The sequence below is a fragment of the Bubalus kerabau genome, chromosome 16 (assembly GCF_029407905.1).
Source record: "Bubalus kerabau isolate K-KA32 ecotype Philippines breed swamp buffalo chromosome 16, PCC_UOA_SB_1v2, whole genome shotgun sequence".
Classification (NCBI taxonomy): Eukaryota; Metazoa; Chordata; class Mammalia; order Artiodactyla; family Bovidae; genus Bubalus; species Bubalus kerabau.
The window spans coordinates 73,469,678-73,478,972 of NC_073639.1; the positions used below are offsets into that span (position 1 = coordinate 73,469,678).

At 46.9% G+C, this 9,295-nt stretch overlaps 1 long non-coding RNA gene across 1 annotated transcript; it reads right to left on the reverse strand.

The window, feature by feature from the left end:
* Nucleotides 1-593: 593 nt before the first annotated feature.
* Nucleotides 594-4,981, reverse strand: LOC129630222 (uncharacterized). Its single transcript, XR_008703603.1, has 3 exons — nucleotides 4,507-4,981; nucleotides 3,782-3,857; nucleotides 594-934 (listed from the first exon to the last, which is right to left on the reverse strand). It is a non-coding gene; the product is annotated as an uncharacterized LOC129630222 (long non-coding RNA).
* Between the last annotated feature and the right edge of the window lie 4,314 nt (nucleotides 4,982-9,295).

A 9,295-nucleotide genomic window follows, 5' to 3' on the forward strand; every position in this document is an offset into this window, starting at 1 on the left:
CTCAGTCGTGTCCGACTCTCTGCGACCCTTCGGCCTGTAGCCTGCCAGGCTCTTCTGTCCGTGGGACTTTTCAGGCGAGAATACTGGAGTGGGTTGCCATTTCCCTCTCCAGCGGATCTTCCCGACCCAAGGATCAAACCCACACCTTTTCTTTCTGCTGCATTGCAGGTGTATTCTTTACCCACTGAGCCGTGGTATAGGATATCGAAAAACCAACAAGCGCTGATTCAAAGCAAATTCCTCTTTTAATTACAACACGATGTGGCAACCCACTCCAGTGTTCTCGCCTGGAGAATCCCAGGGATGGGGGAGCCTGATGGGCTGCCATCTATGGGGTCGCACAGAGTCGGACACGACTGAAGCGACTTAGCAGCAGCAGCAGCAACAGGTCAAGAGAGTTTAACATCTGAGACAAGGGCAACTCAATAAAACAATAGCGTCTTGACGTAGTAATTAAGAAATATGACTCCATGGCTGTCATGGATATCTCAAGCACTTTGGATCTTTTTATTGCTTTTTCAAAAACTACAATACAAAAGACTACTCTGATTGGTGCTATATTTGGTAAGCAGTTAGCGTATTAAAAAGCAGATATACTAGATATGCTAGATAAGCAGATATGCTCGATAGCATATTAAAAAGCAGAGACATTACTTTGCCGACAAAGGTCCATCTAGTCAAGGCATTGTTTTTTCCAGTGGTCATGCATGGATGTCAGAGTTGGACTATAAAGAAAGCTGAGTACCAAAGAATTGATGTTTTGAAGTGTGGTGTTGGAGAAGACTCTTGAGAGTCCCTTGGACTGCAAGGAGATCCAGCCAGTCCATCGTAAAGGAGATCAGTCCTGAATATTCATTGGAAGGACTGATGTTGAAGCTGAAATCCAATACTTTGGCCACCTGATGTAAGGAACTGACTTGAAAAGACCTTGATGCTGGGAAAGATTGAAGGTGGGAGGAGAAGGGGATGACAGAGGATGAGATGGTTGGATGGCATCACTGACTCAATGGACATGAGTTTGAGTAAACTCTGGCAGTTGGTGATGGACAGGGAGGCCTGGCGTGCTGCGGTCCATGGGGTCGCAAAGAGTCGGACACGACTGAGCGACTGGACTGGACTGAACTGGACTGAACTGGTAAGCAGTTTGGGGAAGTATGAAGAAAAGACATGAATAAAAGCATTTTCTAAAGTGAGAGATGTTTGGGATTAGAAGATGCGAGCTATTATATATAGAATGGATGAACATCAAGGTCCTGCTGTATAGCACAGGGAGCTATAGTCCATGTTCTGTAATAAACCATAATGGAAAATATATATATATATAATGGAAAAAGAATATATATGTGTGTGTGTGTGTGTGTATGTTTGTGTGTATAACTGAATCACCTTTCTGTACACCAGGAACTAACACAACCTTGTAAATCAACTGTACTTCAATAAAATAAATTTTAAAAAGAACAGCTGCACGGAGCCAAGCCTTCCCTGTGCGAGTGTTGGTTGCAGGCGCTGTGCCTCAGCCTTGCCAGAGGGGCTCTTCCCCAGGTGTCAGTGGCACTGGCTCTGGTTGCTTCTGCCCCCATGGGAAATTTCTTTTTTGTATGATTTTATTTGTTTCTTTTCGGCCGTGCTGGGTCTTTGTGGCCGCGTGGGCTTTTCTCTAGCTGCGGCAAGCCGGGGCCGCTCTCTAGTTGGGGCCCACGGGCTTCTCTTTGAGGCGGAGCACAGGCTCCAGGGCATGCGGGCTTCAGTAGTTGCAGCACGTGGGCTCAGTAGCTGCGGTTCCCAGACTCGAGAGCACAGGCTCAACAGCTGTGGCCCAGGAGCTTAGCTGCTGCATGGCATGTGGGATCCTCCCGGGCCAGGGATCGAACCCGTGTCTCCTGCATCGGCAGGTGGATTCTCCACCACTGAGCCAGCAGCACAGGTGTTCTGCAGGTATTGACTGAGCACCTGTACAGCGCCCAGCACTGGGGTGCAGGCTGCCCAGCGCACGGAGCCCAGGCTTTCAGGGCTGGGGGCGAGAGAGGTGCAGGCAGACAGCTGCGGGTGCTCTGATGGAGACACACAGGCAGAGCTTCCTGGTGCAGAGAACACACCGGATCCAGCCTGGAGGGACGGGAGTGGGGGTGGGTGCTCGGTGCCCGTGACCAACCAGAAGGGTGGGATGGGGGGTGGGTGCTTGGGGCCCTGTGATCACCTAGAGGGGCGGGATGGGTGGTGGGTGCCCGGGGCCCTGTGATCACCCAGAGGGGTATGATGGGGGGTAGGTGCCTGGGGCCCTGTGATCACACAGAGGGGCGGGATGCGGGGTGGGTGCCCGGGGCCCTGTGATCACCCAGAGGGTTATGATGGGGGGTGGGTGCTTGGGGCCCTGTGATCACACAGAGGGGCCGGATGCGGGGTGGGTGCCCGGGGCCCTGTGATCACCCAGAGGGGCAGGATGCGGGGTGGGTGCCTGGGGCCCTGTGATCACCTAGAGGGGCGGGAGGGAAGTACAAGAGGAGGGGCATATATGTATACATAGAACCGAATCACTTTGTTGTACAGCAGATACTAACTGCATTGTAAAGCAATTATACTCCACATTAAAAAAAAAAAAAAGAAAAGAAATCTACTGTTCCAACTCCTTTTTTAGCTTGGGTGGGGAAAAAGACATTAAAATGACATTAAAAATGAAATAGAAACTGCCTCAGCCAAGAGCGCCTGAAGAGACACGACAAGAAAATGGAATGTGGTGTCCTGGATAGGATCCCAAAATGGAAAAACACTAAGCAAATCTAAATAAAACACAGATCTTAATTACTAATTACATAGCAATAATGGCTCATTAAAGGTCACAGACATACATATGAAAGTCAAGTGTTCGTGTGCAGCATCTATGGGAACTTTCTGTACTCTCTTCACAACTTTTCTGTAAATCTTTTTAGAATGGTTCTAAAAAATAAAGTTTGTAAATAAACAATAATTAAAAAAAAAAAAAAACAACCAACAATCAAATGAAACAGAACAGAAGGGAGGCCTTCCTCTGTGCAGGCTCTGTGTGCGCCCATGACCTCAGGTCTGACTCCCAGCATCTTGAAGGTAGAGACCAGTATTACACAGGCCAGGAAAGTGAGGCAGCTTGTATGGGCACCCTGCTAGCAATCACTGTTCTGTCTGATTCCAGCCTGGCTTCTGACTTCTCTCCTGGCTCAAGCTCAAAAGCCATTCCATGGGATATGCTGAGATGACATGAATTTTCTCCCTAAGTTCTAGGGTGGTTTCTGTCACTCTAACTATTCTGCACTACTGCGGCTGTTCCTAGAGGAAATTCCTCCTCTGCCTTTAATTACACCCACTCTCTGAATGCTCACTGGGCACTTGGTGTCAGATCCCTGAGAGGATGACACTTGAAGCCCTGTCTTCAAGGAGCTGGAGACAGACCCAAGGGCAAGTCCTGAAGACAGTTCAGTGGTATTTACTCAAGACCTGGCCAGGCCTGTCATCCTGAGAACTTCCCAGGCGTTACCTCTAACCTCACCTCACCCTGTTGCCCACCATGCCAGGCGCTACACCCTCTCATTTAATTCGTGACAACCCTTGGGGAGGTGGCCTCATGTCCACTTTATGGATGAAGAAACTGAGGCGCCGTAAGATTTTTGTGCTCCGCTGATTTGGACGGGAACTGAGATTCCAGCCTACTCTTCAGGGCTGTCCCCCAAAGTCTCCCACCTGCTTTCCTGAAGCAGCACCCCCATTCCTTGCCACCCTGTCAGCCTCCACCAACCCCAGCTGGCCTCACCTCGGAGCCAGCGCAGGAGGAAGTGGTCATCAGCCTTGGGCAGCATGGGGAGCAGGTCCTGAAGGTTGTCCCGGAACTGAGGGAGGGGATACCATGGTCAGAGGTGCTCCCACAATCCCAACCCTGTCCCAGACCTTCCCAGTCTCAGTCCGCCGGTCAGTCTTGCCCAGGGACCCTGCAGAGTTAGCAGCACGTGCCCGGACCAGGTTGCGACCTGGGAATGGGCCAGCCCTCAGCCCACCATGGCAGGAAGAGTTGGCTCCTTCTCAAACCTGAGGAGTTCTTTGCCCCACAAGACCCTTGTTCCATAGGTTCGAGGGAGGGTTGTGCCATCTCTGTTTTTATAAACATCCCTGGTGAATCTGAGGCAGGCCCACCAGAACATTCTGGAGACGTTGCCTGGATATTGCATCATGAGGGTCTGGACTTGGAAGCAAGTAGCTTAACCTTTCTGAGCCTCAGTTTCCTTGTCTGTAAAGTGGGGATAAGGATACATTTGTACCAGTCTGCCGGGGACCAGCCCCAGCTGATCCAGGGTATTTGAAGGAGAGACAGCGTAGGCGAGGGTCAGGAAATAACTGCTTAATTAAACGTTAATTAAGGATATAAGGAGTAATAGAATGAGGATAGCTCAGTAGGAAAATTCAGTGCAGAAAAGAGGCTGAGTAGCTTGGTTTACGCGGGAGACCAATAAAACTTCAAGACAAGAAGTTTGCACCACTTACGGAGGCCGCAGGCGTCCTTCCGTTCTCCCGAAGGAGAGGAGACACTGAGGCCTCCCCGGTCGGATCTTAGAAGCCCAGGCATAATTAGCAAGCATGGCGGGTTCCACGCTCCAGATGGAGACTCAGCCAGAATTTGAGAAAGAGAGCGACATGGGGAGACCAAGTTTCGGTGAACAAGGCCCACACTTTATTTTCCAAAGTAGTTTTTATACCTTAAGTTATGCATAGAGGATAATGGGGGAAGGGGTGGAGTCATGCAAGGACAGCAGTTCCTGGTTCTAATCGAAGCCAGGCTTTCAAACTTATCATATGCAAAAGTTCAGGTGATTGACATCATCTTCTGGCCCGGAGGCCTGTTAACATTTTAAGAAACTGATTTTTCTCTAAAGGTGATTATTCCAAAGTCAGGCACCAGCCTCCAAAAAAGCATTGGACAAAGCTGCATTTTCCATTTCTATACACCCATTATATCAATCAATACACTGCCAAGGACACAGTAGGTAAGGAGTATGGAGACTTAGCAGCAAACATTGGCCCAATAAGTGAAAAACCCTTCACCAATACAATTTCTAATAAATCTTTTAACTACTCAAAGGAATCTGTGTTTAGACAGTTTAGAACATCTCCTGCCTCTCACAGTTGGGAGGCTCTGAACAATCTCATGGGGCCGGAAAAACCTATTCAGGCAGGCTAGAGGACTTCCAAAGGAGTTTGTAGGTTGAAACACTGTCACACCCAGGAATTATTAACTGGAGCTGTAAGCTAACTCTTTTTTCAGAGAGAGGTAGTGGGGGACAGCCCCCGTAAAGTCAGAGGTGTAGGTGAAAGCACAAAGCAGAAAGTAGGCAGACTCTGGTTTTGGGGGTAGATGCTCGAGAATTTCCAGGGGGACTTCTGAGGCTCGATCCCGCCTTTGCGTATGCCGAGCCTCCTTCCTCATGACCGTTGTCATGGGCAGAGTTCCTCACGCTGGCTCCTGGCAGTGATAGAATTCTAGTTGAGCTATTCCAGATCCTGAAAGATGATGCTGTGGAAAGTGCTGCACTCAATATGCAATATGCCGGCTCCCAGCACCAGTCAAAGGAGTTTGTGAAGGTAAAGGCTTTAGATTCAGGCCTGGCTTGTAGCAGGCGACAGATGTGAGGCTCACAAACCAGGAGCCTCAAAAGAAACCCTTCTCCAGCGTCTGAAACTGCCCTTTCACAGGCTTGAGGTGTGAGCCACGGTTGTGATTGGAGAAGGAAATGGCAACCCACCCCAGTATTCTTGCCTGGAGAAGCCCATGGACAGAGGAGCCTGGTGGGCTATAGTCCATAGCGTCGCAAAGAGTCAGGAGTGACTGACCGACTGAACAGCAACAGTTGTGATACCCTCCTGTCCCCAGCGTCGCCACCCTGAATGCACAGCTTCCAGTCTCTGGCCATCTGCAAACTGATTTTTTTTTTTTTTGTGTGGCCATGCCACAGGCTGTGGGATCTTAGTTCCCTGACCAGGGATTGAACCCAGGCCACAGCAGTGAGTCTTAACCACTGGATTGCCAAGGATTATTATACAGATTACATCTTGACGTAATATTTTTTGATATATTGGGTTAATATATTAACATTAATTGCACCATTTTTTCACTTTTTAATAATCTATAATTTTTTTAATTAATAAACTTATGTTTAAGGGCAGTTTTGGATTCACAGCAGAATTGGGCAGAAAGTAGTATAGAGAGCTCTCATATACCCCCCATTCCCTCACCCCACAGCCTCCCCCACTGTGGACAGTCCCCATCAGAAGGGACATTTATTACAATCAGTGACTTGGTGTTGTACATGCTATGGGTTGGTCAATGTATAAGGACATATTTACCATCGTGGTATCATAGTGAGTAAATTCACAAGCTCACTACCCTACAAATCCTCTGTGCTCTCTGCCTTCTCTGTTTTCACTTTGTAAGAATGTGATGACCAGAACATTTAAAATTACATGTGTGGCTCACATTTCTGGCTTGCATTATACTTCATTTGGGCAGTACTGTCCTGGAAGGATTTTAAATCTTAAGGAAAAAAAGAAAAAGAAATTACCAAAGGCTGAAAGGAAGTAAAAGCGACGCTTACCATGTTTCTAGAAGGGGATGGTCTGCACTTAAAAACAATGACAGAAATCACAAAGGGCAATCAATTGGTTTGCCTATATACACATACAAAAATCTGTGAAAGAAGAAATGGAATTCAGGCATTTAGTCAGTATTGGCTAATGTGAATTTGGGAAAAAATAAAATGGGACAGAAATTGACATCCTCATAAAGCAGGGGTCCGCAGCCTCCGGGATCTGACGCCTGACGGTCTGAGGTGGGGTCCGCAGCCTCCGGGATCTGACGCCTGATGCTCTGAGGTGGGGTCCGCAGCCTCCGGGATCTGACGCCTGATGCTCTGAGGTGGGGTCCACAGCCTCCGGGATCTGACGCCTGATGCTCTGAGTGCAGCTGATGTAACAAGAGCAGAAATCAAGTGCACGGTAAGTGTCATGTGCTTGAGTCACCCTGAAACCTTGGGGTCTGTGGGAAAATCGGCTTCCACCAAACTGGTCTCTGGTTCCAAAAAAGGCTGGGAAACGCCATTATAAAGAAGGCACGCAAACTGATAAGAATGGCCAAAGGACACAAGGCACCAATTATCAGAAGACAGAATGTACAGCGGCAATCATCAAGTGGTTAATGCTTAACCTCCAGGTCACCAAAGGAATATGTATACAAGCAATGACATGCTGTTTCCTCCAACAAATCAGCAACAAAACAAAATAAACACACACAAACACACAGACACAAAATCGCTTTAAAAACAAAAATAAATTTCGTTAGAAGTTGGTGAAACGGAGACATTCATATGTTGCTGGCAGGACTGCAAATCCATTTCAGCTTTTTTAGAAACTACGGACAATACCTATTATAAGAATCCTTCAATCGTTTACCACGTTACCCAATACTAATCCTAACAAAAGATTTCCAGCTTAAAGTTGTTTGTGGTTAATACAAATATTGGAATATTGGAATATTGGAAACAATTTTTCAGAAAACCACTGTGCTTAATACGATGATGAAGACGTTATAGCGACATGGAAAGAATCCCGTGAGGCAAGTTGGAGAAGGTGGCACCACGTGACATACGCCGTGTGGCATGTGAGCTCAGCGCAGTCACCACCAACTCTGTGCCACCCCATGGGCTGCAGCCCACAAGACTCCTGGTCCAGGGGATTTTCCAGGCAAGAATACCGCAGTGGGTTGCCACTTCCTCCTCCAGGGGATCTTCCCAGCCCAGGAATCGAACCCGCATCTCCTCCATCGCAGCGGATTCTTTACCACTGCGCCACTTGGGAAGCCCTATGCTTCCAGAATGTAAAACAAAATCCACTAAATGAAAGAAAAGGCAGACAAGAGAAGAGACGTGTCCCCAACTTTTGTCACTCCTTGGGCAGTCATATTTTTTAAATACCACAGGTAACAAGCCACCTCTAAAGAGAAGTCTTTATTTAACTAACACTTTGCCAGTGTTTTCTACGGGCCGGGCCCTGTCCTAAGGGCTTTGTAAATATTAGTTCAGGCTGTTTAATAGGTAATGGGAGCCACATTGGTAATTTTAAGTTCTTTAAAATGTAAAGACTTAAATTTTAAACACATTAAATTAAAATTTAGACACATGAAAATTTTAATTGTAATAATATAGTTTATTTAAGATAATGCCTCCGAAGTATTATCATTTTGGTGTATAATCAATATGATTAATAAATGAAATCATTATTTAATCAATAAGTTAATAGTGAGAGAAATCAAAGAACTAAAGAGCTTCTTGATGAAAGTGAAAGACGAGAGTGAAAAAGTTGGCTTAACGCTCAACATTCAGAAAACTAAGATCATGGCATTGGGTCCCATCACTTTACTTCATGGCAAATGGGGAAACAATGGAAACAGTGACAGACTTTATTTTCGGGGGCTCCAAAATCACTGCAGATAGTGACTGCAGCCATGAAATTAAAAGACGCTTGCTCCTTGGAACAAAAACTATGACCAACCTAGACAGCATATTAAAAGGCAGAGACATTACTCTACCAACAAAGGTCCGTCTAGTCAAAGTTATGGTTTTCCCAGTAGTCATGTACGGATGGGAGAGCTGGACTATAAAGAAAGCTGAGCGCTGAAGAATTGATGCTTTTGAACGGTGGTGTTGTGCCGGGAGCCAGTGAGGCATTCCACTCATGACAAAGGTCATGAGGAAGGAGGCTCGGCATACGCAAAGGCGGGATCGAGCCTCGGGAGTCCCCCTGGATATTCTCGAGCATCTACCCCCCAAAAAACCAGAGTCTGCCTACTTTATTGCTTTGTGCTCTCACCTCTGACTTTACTGGGGGCTGTCCCCCACCACCATCTCGCTCTCTATGTCAAAGAGTTAACTTACAGCTCCAATTAATAAAGTTCCTGGACATTAGGAGTGTTTAAATCCAAACCTCTCAGATAGCTCTCTAACTCGCCTGACAAGCTTACCCGGTCTCCTACAGCTGTGCATATGATTGTTTACAGTCTCCCAGCCTTGAGAGGCTTGGGAAGCTTGAGATAATCAAATAGCTTAGAGCCTCTCAGAGAGTTAGAAACTGTCAGAATAAAACTAGTAAAAGATTTCATTGATGAGCCAATGCTTGCTGCCAAGTTTTCACATCCCCTGTATTGTATCCTTGAATGTGTATTAATTAATATAGTTGGTATGTAGAAAAAATAAGTGGTGGCTTTAGTGTTAGCAACTTTAGACCC